This window comes from Anolis sagrei, chromosome 4 (assembly GCF_037176765.1).
Source record: "Anolis sagrei isolate rAnoSag1 chromosome 4, rAnoSag1.mat, whole genome shotgun sequence".
Classification (NCBI taxonomy): domain Eukaryota; kingdom Metazoa; phylum Chordata; class Lepidosauria; order Squamata; family Dactyloidae; genus Anolis; species Anolis sagrei.
Genome location: NC_090024.1, coordinates 160,694,363 through 160,719,202, shown reverse-complemented (window position 1 = coordinate 160,719,202; position 24,840 = coordinate 160,694,363). Strand labels below are relative to the sequence as shown.

General features: G+C 41.4%; 1 protein-coding gene and 1 long non-coding RNA gene across 3 annotated transcripts in view; both read left to right on the top strand.

The window, feature by feature from the left end:
* The window catches only part of ST6GALNAC3 (ST6 N-acetylgalactosaminide alpha-2,6-sialyltransferase 3), a 408,376-nt gene that overhangs the window by 1,741 nt on the left and 381,795 nt on the right, over positions 1-24,840 (top strand). The window lies entirely within an intron of this gene.
* Positions 10,074-18,280, top strand: LOC137096971 (uncharacterized). Its single transcript, XR_010909856.1, has 2 exons — positions 10,074-10,468; positions 17,855-18,280. It is a non-coding gene; the product is annotated as an uncharacterized lncRNA (long non-coding RNA).

Sequence of the window (24,840 nt, the reverse complement as noted above, 5' to 3'; positions counted from 1 at the left end):
TCTCCTCCTCTTCCAAGCAGAATCATTGATTGCTCTTCTCCCTCACCAGGAAACCCTGGCTCTCAGTTTTGGTGTTGCTCAGTACAGTTGTTGGCTGAAATTTATCTACAATGTGGGAGAAAGTCCAAAACACTTGCCACTTCATCACACTAGAGAAAAATCCACTTACAATCCAGTTTCTGCCTCTTGCAGAATTCTGGGGTTTGTAGTTTAATGAGGCTGTTAAAGGCTTCTCCCTGAACTACAAACCCCAGAATTCTGCAGGAGGCAGAAACCGGATTTTAAGTGGATTTTTTCTCTAGTGTAATGTTGGAAGCTCCTTCCACAAATGAAAGCTCTAGACTACAGGTGTTGCTGCCAACTCTGTTTCAGGGCATCTGTTTTGCATGATGTTACGTTGTCCTCTTTTTCACAATGTGTTGCTACAAGTAAAGCGATGCCTACTCTCTCTCCAGCCCCTAATCTCAAATACATTGCAAGTATGAAGTCATTGTGCTCAGGCCTCCAGTTTACTTACTTAGGCAATCCCTCATAGCTCGAGGATGATGGTCCTCCAAGTTTAGTGTCTTGGCAGTGGATCCATAGGTGGCTGTGGAGCCCTATTCTTGATCCACATGTTCTACCACAGTGAGGACATCAGTTTCTAGGTGGAAGGCGGTTCCGATTAGGGTTGGTTTGACATGCCTTTCTCTTGGCAGTTTTCTCCCTTTTAATCTCCATTTGTTCATCTACAAATTCATCATCACTGCTGGTCACAGCTGGTCACAGCCTCCAGTAGCTCAATTTCATTTTCTCCTTCCAACAGCATCTCAAATATTCTGAAAGTTTGAAAACTCTTTTTTAAAAAATCCTAACAATGTGTTTGTCCTCCTGCAAATATTGGATTGTTCATTACTTGATATATAGATGAACCGTGGTGGCGCACAATGGGTTCAACCCTTGTGCTGGCTGGACTGCTGACCTGATGGTTGGGTTGCTGACCTGTAGGTTGCATGTTCAAATCCGTGAGAAGAGGTCAGCCCCCGTCTGTCAGCTCTAGCTTGTGGGGACATGAGAGAAGCCTCCTAGCAGGATGGTAACACATCTGGGCATCACCTAGGTAACGTCTCTGTAGATGGCCAATTCTCTCACACCAGAGATGACTTGCCGTATGTTCTCAAGTAGCTTCTGACATGAATACACACACATATATTCCCCTCTTGTGTGTGGATAATAAGATTTGGGCTGTTAAAGACAGAACTCAGATCACAACTTAGACATAACTTTACTTACTTAGGAAACACTGCTTTTTGGGATGATCGTATTCCAAATCCCTAGTGGTCACCCTGATAGCCCAAAAAGTGACTTCTCCATGTATTGTTTTCAGTACTTTGCATGATCTCTTAGATTGCTAGGTCTGTGAAAACCAAACGTTGAGCAATGCTCTTCTGTTTATGCCAATAACTACATTGTACAAAGTCAGTCCTTTTGATTCATTTGTCTCAGTGTTATCTTCACTGGCTGACAGTTTTGCTACAGAGTTGTAAACAGGGGTTTCCCCATACCCTTCAGATGCACTAATGAAGAAGTACACTGATATGCACGAAAGGCCATGCTACAATAAATAAGTTAGTTTCAAAGGTGTTGAGATACTTCCTGCACCCCCCCCCCCCTTGTATTGTTCTGTACTAAGTATACCATAGGGGTTGGGAAAAGTTCAATTTTGTATTGCAACAACACCACCATACTGACTGGGGAACTGTAGTCCATAAAATAACTTTTGGAAGCTAAGCTACTATGTACAGTGGGCTCTTGGCATCTGCTGGGGTTTGGTTCTAGAACCTCCATGGATGCTTGAGTCTCCACACATTGATGTAGTAAATGATGTATAAAATAGCAAATCCAATGTTTGGTTTTTTAGAAATGTATGGGGAGAGGGTATCTTTAACTCATGGATGGGAAAGTCTGTGGTTGCAGAAAGTGGGGATGAAGAGGGATACAGCCCCTATTCAGAAAGACACTTAAACTACCAGGTTGCCCCTACCTTTAATCAGTTCATTTTGGAAATCATGACGAAACCGCTAACATTGATCATCACTGTATTTTTACTTCAATGAAAGGGTAGAAGTACTTGTGAGATTTTCTTCATCAGATGCCTGCTTGGATTATTCTAGAGCAGTGGTTCTCAGCCTGTGGGTCCCCAGATGTTCTGGCCTTCAATTCCCAGAAATCTTAACAGCTGGTAAACTAGCTGGGATCTCTGGGAATTGCCAAAGCACCTGGGGACCCACAGGTTGAGAACCATTGATTTAGAGCTTTACTTCCTTCATGAGTGAGGAGGAAGCTTGTTTCTGAATTTGCCAGTTTTGCTCAGTCAGAAAAAAAGTCTTCGGGTGATCCTGTAAACTACTTACTTTCTGGATTTTGCTTACCATTTGGGGAGTTGTTGCTTTGACTTCATCCTTTCTTTTTCTCTCCCAGCGGCACTTTTGAGGTATCCCAAATCAAATCACCAAACCCCTTGCTTATCACATTCCTGTCCTGGTTGTAAGAAAGCCTGGCTTGGAGAGTAATTTGAGTTGACTACTGAATTGAAAAAAACTTTTGAAGATAAAACTCCATTTTTATGTTGATTCAAAAGGATTTTACAGGAAAAGAAAGTTAGGTGTTTTCTCTGAACTTTTAAAGATGGAAAAAGGGTTTTTTTAATTGTGTCAGAAGTAACTTGAGAAACTACAAGTCACTTCTGGTGTGAGAGAATTACCATCTGCAAAGATGTTGCCCAGGGGATATCCAAATGTTTTAGCATCTTGTGGGAAGATCCTCTCATGTCCCTGCATGGGAAGCTGGAGCTGACAGAAGGGAGCTCACACCGTCTCGTGGATTCAAACCGTCAACCTTCAGGTCAGCAGGTCATCTGGCACAAGGGTTAAACCTATTGCCCCACCATGGCTCCCAACTGGAAAAGGTTATATCATTATCACCATCATTATTCTTCCCAGAATCTACTAGCCAAGATTCTGATAATTTTAGATCTGTGAATTTTTAATAAAAGTTGCTAATGAAAAATTAGCAGAATTTAGAAAAAAAATGAAGGCTGTCTGGAAATGTTATAGTTGAAAAGTATTTCCTTCCTTTAAAAAACAAGAAAATTGAAAGGTATAGTTAAATCAAAGATATGGTTAGGTCCAAGTTAAATGTAACAAATAAATAAATAAATAAGTTCTTCTGCTCTGTTACTTTCCCTTAGTTTAAAAAGGGAAAAGTGGAGATCGTCTAATCAAATAGCCTTGTTTGGGCTAATGCTTAATCTTGTTAATGTAAGAAGGTGTGAGGATCAAAAGAGGAAGAGAGAGGGTGAGATTAGCCAGACCATAAGGCAAGCTTCATGCTTCCCCCTAAATATCTCACTAGCAGAGGAAAGCTCCAATATCACGAAAACTATTTTTCTCATGGTGTATTGACAGTTTCAAATGTACACAAAAATGAGATGGTTAAGGACAGATTGCCTCCAAATGTTGATAATTTTATTAGGTTTTATTACGTTTTACTAGGTGCCTTGATGGATGCTAGGTGACAATTGGAATGGCTTCGGATTACAATTTTGAATTATGTAATTTTAATGTTTATACTAAGATGTTTTAATTCTCTGTCTTAATGTCTAAGTGTTGTTTATGCTTTATGTTTTAATATGGTTAATGTTTTTAATTTATAGTTAGATGTTATCGTCTAGATACTTTGCTTTGATTTTCACATCTATGTATGGCATTTAATTTTGCCATTATTATTTTGGAAACCACTTTGAGTCCACTCAGGGGTGAGAAAAGTAGTATATAAATGCAATAAATAAATAAATAAATAAATAAATAAATAAATAAATAAATAGATGCTTGATGTAGATCACTGGTTCCCAACCTTTTTTTGACCACTGACCACTTCACCAGGAACAGCTTTGACCAGGGACCACTTGACCAGGGACCATGCTCCACATCAGTACCAAAAGAGTTACAAATCAGTTTTTGGTCAACTTTAGATTCAGTTTGGTTATTTGCGGTGCTGATTCAAAAAATTGCATTGGATTGACCACATCAGGTCTAGTTTTTGATACAGAACATGTGTGATCCTGTAGTTGCCATCTTCTACCCACAGAAAACCATATTTAATAATCTAGATCTGATGTGGTAGTAGTAATCTTTTGTGGGTAGTCTGCTTCTCCCCTCCTCGGCACTATAGGAGGGTTTTGCTATACCAGTCACTCTTGTTGCTGCATGGTTTTGAGGCAATGGTGTAATGGTGAGGCTGTGGACTATATTTTCATTCTTGTGGACCAGACCACAAGTTGAGAATCACTGATGTAAATGGTTGAAACCAGTTTTATTAGTCTTTTCTCCTAAATGAAAGGTGAATACCAATCAAATGAAACATAACCACATCTTAAGTACTTATTTGTTATTGTCCTTGAGGGCAGGTGAAAGACAGAAATGGTGAATGGAAATAATTACTTATGTTTGTGTTTCCATGAAACTTTTGAGGCAATCCAATTTAAAGGGAATAAATTCACTGTTAGAATTATAGTTAGTAGAGGGAAGGGAAGAGTGGTCTGTGAATATTTTGGTAGATGTGGCTGAGAGTTGTAGAATAATCCAAGCACTTTGTATTTGTAGTCAACAATCCAGCACCAGGTCAATAAATGACATTAATCTGCAAATGAAAATTATGATGAAGGGGAGAGAGAATAGAAAAAAAAATGGATAGTTAAAGTTTTTGCCATGATGGACATACTTCACCAGGAAGAACAGGGCTGTATATGAATATTTTTGATTCCAGGGATGGGAAATCACTGCAATGGGGCAGGTGAGAAAAGGGAATAGTATAATGGGGAACAATTACTGTGTGGATATTAGGAGGCATTGTTTAAAAAGAGAGAGAGAGTATTTATTATTCTTGTTTTGTTAATTGTGAAAAATTAAAATTAAAACTATTTGAAAGCAATCTGATAATGCAATTTTTTGTGCTGATAGACACACAGCTTGATGTTACAGGCTCCAAATGTAATGCCATTATTTCATTTTAACTGCCTTGGCAGGATGTGGAATTCTGGGATTTGTAATTTGGGCTATGGCTCTTGGTGAGAACTCAAAATGCCTCTCCCTGGGATTCCACAAGAATTGACGAAGTGGAAAAGTGGAATTATAATACCATAACTGTGTTGTGTCGAAAGGCCTTAAATGCAAAGACCTTTCAACATAACTGTGTAGCATGGAAAGGCTTCCAATGCAATGTCCAATTGGGGAAGGAATGGCACAACAGTTATACATGGGGAAGCATACCTTCCTTGTATTATTGGGGGAAGTGAAGGAACTCTGCTGATACACTGTTTTCATCCACTTGCCTTACACTGGATTTAGCCTGTTATGTGCAGCCTGTTAATTACCTATTTGCTTTGTGCATAGAAATCTAATTTTGTGATCCATGTAATCTCATGAGGGAGAAGCATGCTTTTATGTGCTTACATTTTGATTATTTTATTTGAACATATGCTTGCTGTCTCTGGATTGTGTACAGTGAGTTGACCAATATTGTGAACCCCCCAGTGGTGCAATGGGTTAAACCCTTATGCTGGCAGGACTGATGGCAGACAGGTTGGAGGTTCGAATCTAGGGAGAGCTTGGATGAGCTCCCTCTGTCAGCTCCAGCTTCCCATGTGGGGACATGAGAGAAGCCTCCCACAAGGATGGTAAAACGTAAAAAAAAAACAAACCCGGTCATCCCCTGGCTAACGTCCTTGCAGATGGCCAATTCTCTCACATCAGAAGCTACTTGCAGTAACCCAAGTTGCTCCTGACATGAAAAAAACCCCAAAGCCAAACCAATGTCGAGCAGGAATTGTTTTCTTTCCGGCACGTGACCACATGCTATCACCAAACTGATAACGATTTGACATAGGCAGCTCTTCTGTTCTGTTCTGTGGAGTTGCCAGTTGAATCTGTATCATAACTGGATGATTGTGTAATACCCTTACATTATGAATACATGTGGATATAGGTTCTTCACATGGACTTAGTAGTTGGAGTAATGCTGGAGCCTGCACGAAGCAGCTCAGCTTATCCTTGACCAGAAAAAAGCATATTTCGTGAACATTTTACTTGCGTCATGAAAATGTATGTAGGTAAATATGGGTGTAGTTGTATGAAAAGCTAAATTTCGGTTGAGCCCTGTAGCTGGTAACAAAGAAAATCCAAACAAACGACATTCTCTGCTCACACAGTTTCCCGCCCTGTTCACACATCTCAAGCAAGAAACAAATAATTGTGTTTCAGAGCATTGAACCTATGATGAGAGAAGTTTTTTTTGTCTGCTCACACAGTTTCCATCTCTGTTCACACACATCTCAAGCAAGAAACAAATAGTAGTGTTTCAGAACATTGAATCTATGATAATAGAAGTTCTTTTTTGTCCTTGGTAAATAGATGTTTCATTTGTTCGCTGTCATTGATGGAAGGACTGGTTTTAAAAGCTTTTAAAAAATGACCACTTCCACTCCCAAATCCTATACTTCTTCTTTTTCATAGACCAGCTGTGAGTTAGATGTGTATACTACAGGTACTTTGAAAAGCTTTATTGGAGTATGACTTTCAGCATTCAGCATTCTCAAGCCAGCATAGCCAGATGGGGTTGTGGTCAGAAACACAAGCTTTCTCAGGCTCTGGCAGTTCCTTTGTCATAACATCTCCAGTATTCTGGGAAAACAGTTTTGTATCTACATCCATTATGCCTCCTGAAAGGAAGTTTTACTCCACTCCCTTTAGGATGTTTTACTCCACTCCCTGTAGGACATGTACTCTCACATTATAAATATAAGCATTTGTAGCCAGTTCCCTAAATCTATTTTCAAAACACAAGTAAAGTATAATGACAAAATTGGCCCATTGAATGACGTTAGGGTGTATTCATGGGACTGGAAATTAGTGAAGTTCTGAGTCATATACTCTTGACAGTTAACATCTGCTGCTAAGTGTACTGTGTTCTTCTGAGGTTTATAGGAGGACAGCAAATTTGGTAAAAGCCATTTGGCTCTTTAAACACTTTAATGGCTTATGAGATCATTACAATGGGTATAGATGGTGATTCTGCCTTTGAGAGTCATGTTAGCAGCTTTGGTGAACTGTAGCTTGGAGGACACATTCATGTTCAACTATGCACCTATGTGCACAGTTGCTTCCTCATACAGTATCCCCCACAGTGGTCACCTTCCAATAGTCTTCCATAGCTTTCTGTGTTTTATAAAGCATGTATATTGCTGTGATTTGGCCATTTTTGTTGACCTCCCCTCTACTCATTACACCAGGGGTCCCCAAACTACAGCCCGCGGGCCACTTCCGGCCCGCCAAGGGCCCCGATCCGGCCCGTGGAGGAGCGCCCCCCCCCACACAGTGCCCCTCCGTTGGCTGGCTCATGCTGTCCAGGGGGCCCGATGGACAGTGTGAGCCAGCCAAGGGAGGCTGCTCCGCGTGGTCTACTCGCAAGTAGGCCGCGCGGGCCTGCTCCCCCCTTGGCAGGCTCATGCTATCCGTCAGGCCTGATGGACAGCATGAGCCAGCCAAGGGAGGCTGCTCCGCGTGGTCTACTTGCAAGTAGGCCGCGCCGGCCTGCTCCCCCCTTGGCAGGCTCACGCTATCCGTCAGGCCCGATGGACAGCGTGAGCCAGCCAAGGGAGGCTGCTCCATGTGGTCTACTCGTGAGTAAAGCACCTCGCGAGGTGCTTTACTCACAAGTAGGCCGCGTGAGCCAGCCAAGGGAGGCTGCTCCGCGTGGTCTACTCGCAAGTAGGCTGCGCGGGCCTGCTCCCCCCTTGGCAGGCTCATGCTATCCGTCAGGCCTGATGGACAGCATGAGCCAGCCAAGGGAGGCTGCTCCGCGTGGTCTACTCGCAAGTAGGCCGCGCGGGCCTGCTCCCCCCTTGGCAGGCTCATGCTATCCGTCAGGCCTGATGGACAGCATGAGCCAGCCAAGGGAGGCTGCTCCGCGTGGTCTACTCGCAAGTAGGCCGCGCGGGCCTGCTCCCCCCTTGGCAGGCTCATGCTATCCGTCAGGCCTGATGGACAGCATGAGCCAGCCAAGGGAGGCTGCTCCGCGTGGTCTACTCGCAAGTAAAGCACCTCGCGAGGTGCTTTACTCACAAGTAGGCTGCGCGGGCCTGCTCCTCCCTTGGCAGGCTCACGCTATCCGTCAGGCCTGATGGACAGCATGAGCCAGCCAAGGGAGGCTGCCCCGGCGCTACATGCAGTCATGGACAACGCCGGCTCTTCAACTTAGAAATGTAGATGAGCACCACAGAGTCAGACACGACTGGACTTCATGTCAGAGGAAAACCTTTAACCAGGAAAATTGTGGAAGATCCAGGGTGGGAGAAAGAACTCTTGTCTGTTGGAGGTAGGTATGAATGTTTCAATTGGCCACCTTGATTGCCATTTCATAGCCTGACAGTTTTTAGGGAGAATCCTTTGTTGAGAGATGATTAGCTGGCCCTGATTGTTTCTTGTCTGGAGTTCCCCTGTGTTTGAGTGTTGTTCTTTATTTACAGTTATAATTTTAGAGTTTTTTTAAAAAATACTGGTAGCCAGATTTTTGGTCAGACTAGAAATAGGAAGATTTCCCATTCTCTGCTCCTGGAATTACTGCCTAAAGAGGGCTAGAATGAACCCCCTCAAAGGGCCCTTCCACACAGCAAAATAAGATATGTGCAATGTGCAGAGGAATTTTTTAATTGATTTTTTTTTAAACTATAGTCCGGCCCTCCATCGGTCTGAGGGACAGTAAACTGGCCCCCGGTTTAAAAAGTTTGAGGACCCCTGCATTACACACTTAGTTATTATCCTGACTCACACTTAGGCATGTTTCATTGGTTTCCTAACAAACAGTAAATACGAAATGCTCATAATTCTGGGCAGGGGTATGAGGAGAACATGTTTTAGTCCCAACTAAAAACAAGTATTGCTTTTTTTGTAGTATGTAAGGTCATATCTTCAAGTCACTGCAAACAGCTTTATCTGATGCTATTTATTCAACCATACAGGAATGGAGCAATGCTATCCTCCTATGAAGCTACAGCCCAAAAGCCGAAGAGCTGGGGCAGTGTCAAGATTAGACCTCAGAGATCTATTTTCTACTCTTTCACTGGACCATGACTCTTGCTGAATGACCTTGGGGCAATCACACAATCCCAGCCTGACCTATTCCACAATGTTTTTTGAAGCTAAGAGAAGGAGAGAGGCTTATGCTGCTTTGTGCTCTTTGGAGGAAAGACAAATAGAAACGTAACAAATAAAGTGCTAATCTCCACACTGAAGCCTCATGAGTGTTTGGGAAGCAAGAAGTGTGGAGCCATGGCACTTGTCCACAGAATCCTATATCACGGGCTCATAAGACTTCTGCTAATTGTTCAAATGCAGCCAGTGGGATAACTAATTATCTTTTTGCATTCCAAGGCACAGGGCAAGCCCAGGATAGTCAAAAGTCTCAAGCAACTCTCATTTAAATAATGTAAGTGAGATTATTTTGTTCATAAATTCTTATTCAGAATATTCAGGCTAGCAACTGCTAAGCAAGGAAGCACCAAGGGGGGTGGGATGGATGGGTGGGCAGGGATGAGGACACTAGCCTTTCAAATAGGAATTCTGTTCATCCCATGAAATTTGCCTTTATTTTCTAAAGTCCCAACACTGGCATAATAATAATAATAATAATAATAATAATAATAATAATAATAATAATATACTTTATTCATATTCCTAGGAGACTCAGAGCACATAGGCAAACATTCAATGCCTTTTACAATCAAATACAATAAAACACACAAATACTGGCTTCTGGAGGTGGTTCTCATCTCTGGCTTTCTTCATTTTCAAGCAGAGCAGCCTGTTGTCACCTCCTGGTTGTGTGGCTGACGAGATTGCTTGGAGCTTTCCTGCTGAAGTGGTACCCATTTATCTACTCACATGCATATGTTTTCAAATTGCTAGGTTGGCAAGAGAGCTGGAGCTCACAGATGAGAGCTCACCCTGTCTCGCGGATTCAAACTTCCAACCTTTAACCCATTGTGCCACTGCTGCTCCCTAAATACCTTAAATCAGATCTTCATAAAACTATACATTCCAACTCCCTGTTATGCACACTTAACAGAAGCCCATCAATCCTCTGTTTAAGGAAATCCCTGTCTCATCTTGGAAGCTAAGGAGTGTGAGCCTACGACCTCATCACATGAGGTCCTTTTCAGCGGCATGCACCAGTTTGACCTGTATGTTTAAGCCAGAGCTTGCCAGCTCCCATCCAACGGTGTAGAGCAACTTCTGACAGAGCTCCCTCATAAACATATAGGTGAACTGAAACATGGGGTCGTGATGGCAACATGGAAGGCTTCCTGTGTTGAATAGAAGTTAACTGGGGAAGCCGGGCAGCCGATGCTTCCTCCTGTGGGATGGGGACTCAGGTGAGTTAGGTAATGTGGGGCATGGGGTGACGGGTTCTCCACACCATCCGATGGGCCCTATCATCTTTGCCACAATGCGTGGTGATTCCGGTGGCCCATCTGTTGAGGTCATATGTTAGATGGAAGACTACCAATAGATTCCAGGTGCTATGTTTAGGTGGTATTTCAGAAGAGGGAACTGTCAAAACCAGCTCAGAGTATTTCTTGCCTAATCAGTGTGGTTTAATAATTTGAGCATTGGACTACAGTTCTGGGGGCCAGAGTTGGCCATGGAAATCCACTGGGTGGCTATGGGTAGGTCACCTTTTTTCAGAGGAAGGAAATCCACTTTGAGTGAATCTTGCAAAGAAAACCCCGTGAAATGACTTGAAGGTATACATTAGCAACAACAAAAAAACCTGTTGGCATAAGTTGACAGGCAACTTGAACATACATGGACAAACACACTGTAATTTAAAACTTCAGGAGTTCATTGAGCAATAGTTTGGACATACAAAGAAAAGGAATAGGCAGAGTTACCAAGTGAATGTAAACATAGTGAATGTAAGTGTTCTAGGTATTAACGCTTTTAGTTGTTTAACTCCCTGCAATACTAGAAATTTGGGGAGTGGAATGAAAACTTCATTTCAGAAAGCATAATTCTTATTTGAGGGCAGTGCTCTCATTTTACCTTCCCTTTAGCAAAATCCCTGATACCAAGCCTAAATAGCTTTTCACTGACCACCTCAAGCACATCCCATCAAACATATGTTGTGGTTTGTCCATACCAGTCTTACAAACTCAAACAGGTGTAAAAATGGGTCACTTCACATATCCCTGGATGGCTATTGTAGACTGTTGAGCACACAGCATTAGTTTGGTTCAGTACAACATGTGAAAACCTTGAATGTACTTGCAAGAATAGGTTTTATGTATCTGTAGTAGTTGTTCTTAGAACTATGGAGGTGATATAGTCCCTTCACCTAATATTTGTTTCTTACACCAATAGTCTTGATCTGTTTTCATTGCACTCATTCTACTTTCATGCACACTGCCCATGTCTAATGATATTGTGAAAAATAGTATGTCTCCAGAGGTCTTCCAGAGGTCTGTGATCTCAAGAGGGCCATTCTTGACCCAAAGAATTTCAAAAGTAAGGTAGGTTGCAACATGAAACAATTCAACATGAACTTGAGGCTTAACTCTATATCCTGAGGCTTCAATAGGGACAAAGTCTTTTGATCAAGCTACCTATGGTAAATGGCTGATCAATTCAAGGATATCTGTGATATTACCCAGCTTTGTAAATGAGCACCATTAAGGTCATCATTTCTACTAGTACTTTTTTGCATGTTAAGTACTTTTTATCTCATTGACTACAGTCCTCAAATTATCCAAGCATATGTATAATAATCTGCCAATTAAGATATAACTCTGTGTATCCAGTGAAGTAGGCTTCAGTCCACAAAAGCTTATGGGAAATAACATTTTTTAGTTTGCAATGTTTTTGTTGTAACAGACCATCATGGTTGCCCCATTTCAGAACAATCTTGTTGCTACCTTTCCCCCACATCCCCTGTGCTTGAAGCCAAGTTATAACATGGGAAAGCAAAAATTACTGCTTAACAACATGTTTGTGTTGGATGCTGCTCTTTCTTGCTGAAAATAGATTTAGCCAAAGTAAATGATGGTACTTACGTGATAAAGAAACCCAGCTGGCATGGTATTGTCTGGATATAATGAGCGCATTCTTCATAGATTATGCACTTCCTTTTGAAGGCAAGCAGCTTCTCTTCTCAATCAGATTTCTTCTTCTCCTGATGTCAGGCATCCCATCAAAATACAGCACTGGATTGTTCATTGATTAACATCTGATCTTGAAAATCAAGATAAGCAGGAAGAAAAACAGAACTTGAAATGTGTTTCCATCCAATTTTGGATTTGCTCTCACTGCGTGGGCTAGGGCTACACTTATTCAGGGTCATAAGAAGTTACTGGCCACTTAGGATTTTGGAAGTCAGCTTCCACCTAGGTCCCTTAGGCTGAGTCTACACTGCCATTATCCCAGAATCTAATCCCAAATTATATGCTTTGAACTGGATTATGCGAGTCTATACTGCCAGATAATCTGAGGTAGGAAAATAATCTGGAATCACATCCTGGGATATAAGGCAGTATAGATCCATCCAAAGTGTCTCAGTGGCTACAAACTGTGTTCCTTCATGGAGTGTTCATATTAGTTGCAGGAGTCATCTGTCTATTGAGGTGGATCCAAGTTTTTCCCATAGCTTTATATGGGAGATTGAATCAAACGCTGCTCTGAAGTCTATAAACACAGCATAAAGAGATGATGACCTGTGGGAGGAATATTTTTCTATGAGGTATTGCAATACTATGCATTTATCGATGGTGGATCATTCTTCCCTGAAGCCGGCTTGCTTCTCCGCAAGTATGTTCTCTTGCTCCATTCAGTCCAGCAGTTTCCATTGAAGGTACCTTGAGCATATTTTGCTGGTGGTATTGAGGAGGCTAATGGGTCTATAATTTGCAAGGTTATCCTGCTTCCCTTTCTTTTTCTCTATGGGGACAATAATTGCCAGCCCCCAGTCCTTTGGTATTTGTAACTGCTTCACTGGGGAGCCGTGTTTCCCCTTCCAGGGCACTTGTGCCCCACTTTGTGCTGGTCAGAGACTGTAATAAAGTTTTGTTTTGTATTGTATTGTACAAACTGTGCAAATAGGTCCAAAAGGCTCTTAAAGGCAGCTCAGATCAGGAGAGTGTTTGGGAAGAGCATGTATCCATGTTAGGATGGCAGTGATGGAGCTCCATTCCTGGACAACATCTGCTTGCTCAACATGCCCACTTCTTCTCTATCTCCCTACCTCTTGTGATCACTACCAGCCAAGATGGGAGGCACTTCTCTTTCAGCCCTCTTCTTCCTGGTGCCTTTTGGTCTTGTGGCAGCAATTTTGGGACCACCCTTCAGAGCATCTGGAATGTTGCTCTCTTTCTTTATACTCTCCTGGTGGCTGTGACAGACTTCTTGTGGCTCCTTTATGCCCAGCGGTATGTTCACTGCAGGAGGAAGATCAAACTGTACTCCTGGAAGGTCATTTACTGAACTGCAGTGTTTTTCACAGCCAAGGTTTTGTTTTTAAGCTATTGCTTCAGTATCAAAAAGTCAACTTAGTCTAAACTATGCAGCTGAAAAGAGAGTTGTTGGCCTGTTTTAAGTATGTCCTGGAAGAAGCCTTGCTTTGCTTGTGTGCCTCCTCTAGCAGTGTGATAGTACATTTCCCAAAAGTCACAACACTACAGGATTCTTAAAATGGCATAACCAAATTGAGTTTTCCAGAAGTTTCACTCTTGATATTTGAGATACATACCTGAAAAAGTAGGGGTATTTTTGTTACTGTAGCTCACAGTATCCTCCAGTTAGCACAACTGGTGATCATGGCAACTTTCTTTCTTTGCTCACCGGTGGATTCTTCCCCATCTGGGCTAAGAAACTGCAATAGAGGAGTGTGGTGAGTCTCAGTCTATACAAAGTTGATACGCTGAACATCTCTGATTTTTTCCAGAGTTCTTTAAACCACGTTGGCCTGGATGCAGTGTGTGCATGTTTTAGAGAGAGAGAGAGAGAGAGAGAGAGAGAGAGAGAGAGAGATGTGGTGGACAGCACATCTACATTTCTTTGATTGCTGTTATCTAGGTTGTCCACACAGATCCTAATGCAGCAGGAGGAAAAAATAGACTTGAGAAGTATGATTTTGCACTAGTCCAAGACCAGAAAAGGGGGGGGGGGAAGGAGGGAGATATATGAATGCATATTGCTATAGGAAAGGTATGTATTTCTGAATACATGAATACACTATTTGTTGCATTCAGTGCTTGTTTTCTATTTCTAGGCATTAAAACAAGTGAGTTTGTGATGGTTCTTCAGATAAAAAGTCCTTGGTGGCAAGCCCTTGGTCGTATCAGTGGCTTATGAGTCTGTCCTCCACATTGTTGCAATCTGTCCTTGAAAGAGCCAAGATGTTTGTGAATAAGTTCAGTTTTGTTTCCTGTGGCTTGATTTTGACTAAACACGTCAACATGTGTTAATCATCTCTTTTATTCAGTAGTCTTTATGGAAGCTTTTGATTTTGGTTTCTTAAATTGCCATTGCTTAAGCCAAATGTGTAATTATAACATTTCAATTTTCTCTTGCCTTCTGATTATAATACTCCACCACATCTAAAATGAAAACCTAGGCAAGTCTAGAGGTCAGTTTGCCATACTTGGGATATATTCAGTCCCAATATAGAGTTTAACTTTCTCCTTGAATTGGACGAAAGCTTGTAAGAGAAGTGTTGGTACTTGATAAGAGGAGAGGAAGAACATCTAGATTTGTTCCTCTAGATTTGTGGTAAAGGACTAGAGATCAAAACAACCTTCTCTAATCTTGGTACAATTGATTGTACACGACTTCAGTTCCCATCATGCTGGCAAGGCATGATATATGTTGTTACAACCAGTTGGAAACTGATGAAACCGAAACACTTTTATCTTGTTACTATTGATATATACTCAGAGCTGGTTCGTGGCCAGAGCTAAAAGTAGAAGATTGGATTGAAGAAACAGAAGGGTCTAATCCAGCAATGACATTCAGGAACAGTTTTGTTTGATTCTATTGGTTTAAAATCTCTGTCCCCTGAGTTGCCATTGGCAGTGGGGCAGCTTTATATTCTGCATACATCTTGGTCCCTTCTCCCTGTTTGTGTTTCATGATATATAATTTATTTTGCATTAAATACAATAGTACTATGTCAGTGTATCATAATATATCATTGATTTTATGTTCAACATAACAGTATGCTGTCAAAAAATGCCTCCTGGCTTTTTCAGCTCTGTTTTTGAGGCGTAAAGGTGGTGAGCCACTTCCTCTGCATGAGACACTGCAGGAAATTCTGATGATCTTTTCTGGCAAGCGTGGGACATTTTCATCGGTCAAAAAAGTGGCATGACAGCCTCCTTCCCTGACAGCTTTTGCTGCTGTTTTCTCAATGTGGCAACAATCCTCCTTCACTTCAGATGACTCACAGATTGGGGAACTCGGATTTTTAGCAGCCAGAGATAGTTAGTTAGAGGGGTTTTTTTTACACCTCTCTCTCTCTCTCTCTTTCTCTCTCTCAGATTGTTTTAGCTACATATTTTCCTGCCATGCCAGCATTCCTCCTGGTCAGAGGCCACCTTGTCCTACTGTACATCGAAGGACCCTTTTTCACCTCCTGGTATTTCATCCCACACACTGTAACGGCTTGGTAGCTGAAGGAAACAGTGCCAAAATGATTTAAAACAAGGAAGGAAAGGGTGGGGAGAAGTGTTCTATAGGACAACACTCCTGACTGTATTACAGTGGCTTGACCATTGAGCACCACAGTATCCTTAGAAGTCAACTCAACTTCTGTATGTTAGTCCCTTTCCCGTTAGCCTCTTCCTCGATAAATGTACTGGGGGAAAATTCTATGACGGTTTGACATAGACCTGCCCACCCTACTTTCATTGCTCTGATTTCAGCTATTTTCCATGGCTGTTGTAGTTCAAAGCGTAACTTTTCCAAATTTCCTGTATAAGGAAGTTGCTGTTCAAAAAGTAACATTTCCAAACTTCCTGCATAAGGAAGTATAAAGGTGGCCCACAATTTCTCACACCTTGTATTCTGAATTTTGTAGGACCAGAAACCTTTCATGTTTGAACTAAGTAAAACATTTTGTGTGCTGATCAATATCAATTTTTACAAAGAGACTTGGCATCATGTACCTTGAGAATTGAACCATGACTCTGGAGACCAGGGGTCAATTCCCTGCTTGGCTAAGGAAATCCACAGGTATGTGATTGAATTTAGAATAAGGACCACAGTTATGAAGGGTCATGCCTGGTGAGCATTATGCTAAACCTGATTTTCCCCAATTGAAAAGCATACCCACCAAGGTTAAGAGCAGCACCAGATGTTTATCTTCAGTTCCTCCAGAAGGGATATATGTAAGGCTAGCGCCAAAAATAAACATATACCATGTTAGGCAGCGGCACTGGAAAGTCCCAGACTATTTTGGGGGATGCAAATGAGTCCTTGATTGGTTTAATTGTTCAATTGTTGGGTGATGAGGAAGTTTCCTGGGAAAGATGAAGGCAAGGTGCCTTGAGATTAAAGGTGATGATTTTCTTCCATCAGACTTTGGGTGTCAAACAAAGGGAGTTCCTTTTTCCACAGTTAGCTCAATTGAAGTGAGTATCGGCTGGTGGTTATCAGATTTTGTTCAGTACACATGGACACAATGGATTTTGATTGTTACCTTTGTCGTGGTCTCACCCATCCCAGATGTTTCAGAAATTTTTCAGTGGAGTCAGCAAGGGTTGATGACCTCTGTGGCTGGCTTTATGTAGAAACCATAATTAATACATGTTTATAAACAGATATGTGTGTGTGTGTGGGGGGGGGGGATAGGACAAGCAAGGAAAGATAAGAAAGAAGGCTTAAATGCAGAGATGCACTCTATCAATAGGAAGGATACACTTTATAATAATTTGAAAGTTTGTTGCCTTTTTGGGAGATCTGTCATTGCATACCTTAGCACATGTGCTGGTATGAATTGGCACATGTACGGGTCTTTAATTTAAAAAAAAAAATCAAAATGGACAACAGGCTTATAGTTGCTTCTGGCCTGTTGTGGGATTGCGGAGGTCCTGTGGAAAAGGAAATAGGAAAACGTTTCATTTCTTTTTGCTTTGGTGTCCTTGGCAAACTATAAATCCTTGGGGTGGGGGGTGCCATGTTCGACAACAGGTAGACTTTGGGTGAGTCATACACTTTCAGCCCCAGAAAACCCAATGATAGGTTTGCTATACAATGCAAACGATATGAAGGCACACAACACATAACAAAAAGTGATAACTTGCTTGTTTTCACACCTGATTTTCTAGCATTGAGGAATGATGGTGGTCAGATCTTGGCTTGTTTTCTGCCTCTGCCCAGTGAATTAAAACACTACTTTTACATGCTTCTAACTCTGCAGTGTTTTTAAATGTAAAAGCATTTCATTAATGGTGGACCAATACCGTATCAAGAAATGATAAAATATGTTTTATTGGCTCATTATTGTGCATTCTAATATGACTGTGAAGCTTCCCCAGGCATGTATTAATAGGCTTATAAAATCACTCCAGAGTATTTTTAAAATAATAATGAGAATGACATACTTTTGTGATGTGTAAAACTATGAGAGTGTACTTTTCTTCCCACATCATCCTTAAATTTCACCATTCTCCCTCAAAACAAAAGGCTCTTTTAAAAACAAAAATACTTTGTGCTATCATAAAATTTATCAGGAAGAAGATGAAGTAAAATGTTTTTTTTTCTCCTTTTAGTAGGGTGAAGGAAATCAGTTTGCTGTCTTGAGGGAAGTCAGCTCTTCTGCAGAACATATTTCAACTGGGAGGAGTGAAAGGACAGAAATTATGAGGAAAAAGGGTCTCTTGATTCTTCTCATGATTGTTGCCTCTTCCCAAGAAAGCTGCTGATAATTGCTCATAACACTATTACTGGAATAAAAGTCTCATCATTTCCCTCTCTCCAGGGGCTTGCGATTATTATATGAGCTTGAAAGCTGTATGTCGGAGATAGAAAATAGTTTTAAAGAGAGCTAAGGGTGGTATGACAGACATCATTACCCGTGATGCATATGCTCATTTCTTTCTCTCCCAGTGTCACTCCAGATTTGTGGTGAAAGCACTATGACACACGCCTGCTTACTCGAGATAAGCATGGGAACAGTGTGTAAACAATCCCCCCCCCCCCAAAAAAAAAACACATGGCCATTTCTCTACTGGATTCATCTTTCAAAAACATGACAAGTAAAACTATCTGCAGCCAAAGGGTTTCTCAGTATTTTAAAATATTTTAAAATAAATAACAAAGTCTTTGGTACAGAAGACCCTTGATATCTACTGGGGTTTGGTTCCAGGACCCCCCATGGATACCAAAATCCATTGATGCTCAAGTCCTGCTATATACAGTGGTGCAGTGTCCCTTGTATAAAATAGTAGAATCAGGGTTTGGCTTTTGGATTTTGTTTCCTTTTGGGGAATATTTTCAAGTCATAGATAGTTGATTCTGTGAATGCAGCCAACTATGTAACATGCACTAATTTCTGATAATCTGCACTAATTTTTACACTTTAGTTTAAAAGCTTCTGCAAATAGTTATAGGGTGGAAAAGCTAGATGAGGCATATTGCATTTTGTTTTAGTAGAGGTACGTGAATTTATTTTACAGTGTCATGGCAAGGATAGTATTCACTGTTTTATAAAGGAATTGATAAAATAAATAAATTGTATTAAATTCAAACTAATAACAGAGTCAGCTTGGTGAAATGGTTTGATTGTTGTGCTATGACTTTGGAGATCAGAGTTTGAATCACAGCTCACCCATTGGGACATGTCACACTTTCTCAGCCTCATAGAAAGACAAAGGCCAAGATCTAGAAGTACAGAGGATAAAATAAAACTATGCATAAACTCAGCGTAGATCAGTGTCGGGAGCCAAGGTGGTGGGTTGTACAGGGGGTAGGCTGAGGGGTAATTGTATGTGGGTGGCGGGTTGTCTATATATCTGTATGAGTAAATGTTTGTAATGTGGATTGTGGGTGCATTACAATTTTAAAATATTTCTTTAAAAAAGAAATATAAAGACAACCTCACTCTGAACAAATATTGCAAAAAAACAAAAACAAAAAACAACCCACCTTGTGATAGGTTTGTTTTTCGGGTCACCATAACTTAGAAGGGACTTGAAGACACACAACGGTAAAAAGAATTGGAAGTCCTAGTAGCCAGTGTTATTTAAATATATATGTGAAGCACGTAAATTTATGCAGTTTTAACTTTACATACCCTCACTCTCAACACATACTACAACTCCCACAATCCCTTATTATTTTCCATGCTGAGTGGGGCATTTAGGGAGCTCCAGTCCATAACAACTGTATGCACAAAGGCTTTCTACCCTTGTAATAAGCAATCCGATGGGAGCATATTATTATTATATCCAATAGAATTCAGTGGGCTTTACCTCTGAATTGACATGTACAGCATTATTATATAAGACTCATGTTTATCAATGTTCTGGAACATGTGAATTAAAAAAAATAATTACAGATTTAAATTGCCCATAGTGTTTGTGACTTGTGTATGAAGAATTGCTGATAAAGCTTGCCTTTAGTTTTAAAAATAAATTGGAAATGAAGGAGGGGTTCAGGAAGAAAAATGGAACAGCAGCAGGCAAAATTAAAAAGAGAATAGCAAGACCATGAGCCAATAATCTTGGTCCTGACCAGTTTCTGGAACCACTTGTTGCTTGTTTGTTGAAAAGCCAGATGTCTCCTTGGCTCCTGTAAGTTGATTCCTGACACTACGTAAGATTGTTCCCTTCTTTCATGTACATTTGCACTTCTATTGGACAAGACGTTATGTGCACAATAGAGGAGATTTTGAGATCAGATCAGTATGTGAACTCCATTAACTATTCCACTTGGCCCTCATGTTTGGATTGCCTTATGGAACCGATGTGGATTTTGGCCTCCTAACTGCACATCTGCCTCATTCCTCAATTAGACATCTTGCTTTGGCTCATTCCATTGGGAACATTCATTTGACAAATGTTTATTTTGAGCATTTGTTGCTTGAACTCAACAGCTTTTTCTACTCTGAAGTGTGGCAAGTAAGAGTGTAAGCCTATACATGTCTACTCAGTTCTACGATCCATTTAATTCATTAGTTTTTATCTTCAAATAACACCCCATAACTTTTACAATTGACTGAATACACAGTATAACCCCTTTACCTGTGGGGCTGGATCCACCTACCTGTATCTGACAAAATATGTAAGCTCTAGGAATTTTCCAGGTCATTCAGGCAATTTTATGGTAGGTTTCTCCCCAAAATTACCATAGAGTCATGCTGGAGGACCTAGCAAATTGCTAGAGAGGGTTTTTTCTAGGAATTTTCTAGGTCCTCCAATAAGACTTCTGCTGGAAGTCATATATTTCAGGAGAATCTACTATTACCTAGAAATTCTGGTTTTCATTGTAAATTCAGGAAGTTCATGGTACGTTCTCTACACACATTGTATCTGCACATTTGCATCCACTTGAATGATTCAGGATAGTGAGGAGTTGAACTTTAGCACTTTACCGCCAAATGCTATTCTAGAACTTTCAACCTTTAATGACCATTTCACAGATAAAATATCTTGGATAAGTGTCAAACTAGATAATAATGTTATATTAGAAGTTGACAGTGGGGTGTCCAGCAACTCTGTGGGTAGGATTACATTGGACTGGTTTCAGTTGGTGAGTAATACAGATATGGGCCAGCTGGTAAGACAAGTAAGGAAAACAACTTCTCTTGAGTTCTGTTCTCCATGGCTGGTTGCTTCTGGATTTATCCCTTCAAATGATAGCTCAGATAGATGTGACAGTCAAAAGTATATATAAGACAGCTTCACCCCTTTCTAGAGCTGGATGACCTAAATATGGCACTGCATGTGCTGGTAACTTCAAAGCTGTATACCGCAATGTGTTGTACATTGGGTTACTTCTGTACCAAGTTCAGAAATTCCAGTGAGTTCAAAACATGATACCCATATTGATTACTGGTACATCTGGGAGTAATTGTATTGAACCAATTGCTCAACTGGTTGCCTGTTAGTTTCTAAGCAAGGTATAAAGTGTTGATTTTTACCTTCATAGCTCCCTATGGTTTGAGTCCAGGTTGCATACAGGTTCACCTTCTCCTGAATGATCCATCCCATAAGCCCAAGTCATCTGGGGGACATGTACTTAGGTCTCATCTACATTGCCACATAATGCAGTTTCAAACTGCATTATATGGTCAGTGTAGACACATATAATGAAATTCAATGCAGTTACTGCATTATATGAGTTCACACTGACTATATAATGCAGTTTCAAATTGCATTATATGGCAGTATAGATGGGGTCAAAATTAGCCAGGACTAAGCTGGTGATGGTCTTTGAAGGGACCTTTCTTCAGACATTCCTAGATTGTTGAATGACTTGTAAAAGAGATTCAACTGCTGAATACAGTGTGAGAACATAAAATAGTATTAAAGACTGTTTCTTCTAGTAGGCCTATGCAGGTGATTTTTTACATTTCAAATTTTAATTTATGAATTTTCAAGCATGGGTTGATTGCCTGAACATGTACTGGTATCATACATTCTTTCAAGATGATGTCATGTGTTTTAAACTGTTTTCTATATTTTTCACTGAACGTATGTGTTGAATTTTAATCTGTTATCAACCCTCACCTCAGTCTATTGGAAGCAGCAGCAAACAAACAAAAACAAATTGTTGTTATTGTTGTGTGTCTTCATACTCATTCTGACTTATGCCAACTTTAAGGCGAACCTATCATGACATTTTCTTGGCACAACTTGTTCAGAGGAAGTTTGCATTTGCCTCTCTTAAGTCTCTTGTTATAGCCCAATGCTCTCTGTATTTGCCTTAGAGTTGCCATACATCAGAAATAACTTGAAGGCACAAAGCAACAACTACTATATATCATTGTGCTGTAGCTTTTCTTATAGGAATGTAACAGACACTTCACTGCTGTCTTTTCTCATGACTGTTATGAATCGTGGCACTGCGTGTAGTACAAGAAGGTCTATAATGACCCTCAGGGTTTAATTACCATTTCTCCATCTCCGTGTTTAATAATTAAAATAGCCAAATAGCATGTGACAAGGCTAATCATACAACTGCTACAAGGAGCCTTTTGAAATCATATCCACTTTGCTCTGTCTGATTCTGTGAATGTTTGGATTGCCATAATTTGTCAGGTAAAAGGTAGTTTTAGTTCTGGGAATGACACTATTTAAAAATAGTATGCCACAAGCTTCCCGTTGACTCCTCATCATTTTTACACTCAAGTTATTATAGCTGGTTATCAACCCCTGGTCTTTTATGTGTATGTCAGAGCTTGGACAATGTAGTGAACTCAAAGCGAAGGAGACATTGCTTGAATATTTGACACTCAGTGCCACTTAGATGGAGCATATCGTTTTGTGGCACTGCATTGCTATGTACGTTCAAATATTGAACACAAGGTCATTAGATTCAGCATCTGATCCTTTTCATTGGATCTGTATCTTTTGGCAGGCATGTGCACACTTTCTAGTTTCTTTCTTTGTTGTGTTCATGTCCCATCTTTACCTATATTATTGTGACTTCATCGTGTCAACAGAGCATATTATCAGGTTTGGAGGAGAAGTGTACATTACCAGACTTTTATAGCCATGATCACTCTTTGCAATTGTTTTTGTACTGTAACATCAATATTGTTAGTGTCAGTAACTAGAAGCAGAGGAAAAGTATGGAGTTGAAGTGGCTGTCTCTAATGTCAGTGCTAATGGTTTCTTGGTAATTGGGTCAGTATCCAAGAGAGGTCATTTAGGAGATCAAGGTTTCATTTTCTGTAGTGTGCATTAAACCTGAGGCTATTGTACTGACATTCAATCTGCTTTGTTTGCACCTGTTGTGACTATCTCTTGCGTGTGCTGATGAACTTGTTAATAATCTAGAACAGTGTTTTTCAACCTTCCTGATGCCATGACCCCAAAATACAGTTCCTCATGTAGTGGTGACCCACAACCATAACATTATTTTTGTTGCTACTTCATAACTGTATTATTATTATTATTTTATTATTATTATTAACTTTATTTGTACCCCGCGAGCATCTCCCGAAGGACTCGATGCGGCTTACACAGGCCGAAGCCACAAACACAATACAATAGAAAACATAACAAACAATAAACAAAGCAAATTAAAAAACAAATCAAATCAAAATTAGCAATACAACAGTAACTATACATCAGGACATATTAAAAACTGGTTCGGCCGGTGAGAGGTACAAGGTTAAAAGTGCTGAAATGGTAGGAGGGGCGTCGGGATTAAAGTACGATGTGCAGCAATATTAACTATGCTAAAGTGCTATTAGGACTTGGGATGGGGGTTCCTAATCCGGGAAGGCACAACGGAACAGCCAAGTTTTCAGGTTCCTTCTGAAAACTGCTAGTGTAGGGGCCTGTCGGAGATCTTTTGGGAGGGCGTTCCAGAGTCGGGGGGCCGCTACGGAGAAGGCCCTGTCCCGCGTCCCCACCAAACGCGCTTGCGACGTTGGCGGGATCACGAGCAGGGCCTCCCCAGATGATCGAAGCGAGCGTGTAGGTTCGTAGATGGAGATACGGTCACGCAGGTAGGGTGGTCCCAAACCGTTTAGGGCTTTATAGGTGAGCACCTGCACCTTGAATTGGGCTCGGAAGATGAAAGGCAGCCAGTGGAGCTCCTTGAACAGAGGGGTAGACCTCTCTTGATAATGAGCTCCAGTTAGCATTCTGGCTGCTGCACGTTGGACCAGCTGCAATTTCCGAGCCGTCTTCAAGGGTAGCCCCACGTAGAGCGCATTACAGTAGTCCATTCTAGAGGTGACCAAGGCATGGACCACCCCGGCCAGATCAGCCTTCACGAGGTATGGTCGCAGTTGGCGCACGAGTCTCAGTTGCGCAAACGCCCTCCCGGATACCGCCGACACCTGAGCCTCAAGTGTAAGCGAAGAATCCAGGAGGACACCCAAACTGCGGACCTGAGGTTTCAGGGGGAGTGTAACCCCGTCCAACACAGGTAACCACCCTATACCCCGATCCGGCTTTCGATCGACCAAGAGGACCTCTGTCTTATCGGGATTGATCTTCAGCTTGTTCTTCCTAATCCAGATCGACACAGCGGCCAGGCACTTGTCTAGCACCTGAGAAGCCTCCTTGGAGTTAGGTGGAAAGGAGTAGTAGAGTTGTGTGTCATCTGCGTAGAGATGGCACCCAACTCCAAAACCCCGGATGACCTCTCCCAGCGGTTTCATGTAGATGTTGAAGAGCATGGGAGACAGAATAGAGCCTTGCGGGACCCCACAGGTCAAAGGCCAGGGGTCCGAGCAGGCGTCACCCAGCTTCACCATCTGAGTTCGTCCCTCCAGGAAGGACTGGAGCCACGACAGAACCGTGCCCCCAAGGCCCATCCCAGAGAGACGACCCAGAAGGATACCATGGTCGATGGTATCGAAAGCCGCTGAGATGTCCAGGAGAACCAACAGAGTCACACTCCCCCTGTCCAGCTCTCTGCGGAGGTCATCCACCAAGGCGACCAAAGCTGTCTCGGTGCCGTGACCAGGCCTGAAACCAGACTGTGACTGATCTAGGTAATTGATGTCATCTAAGAAACCCTGGAGTAATTTTGCTACTGTTATGAATCGTATTGTAAATATCTAATATGCAGGATG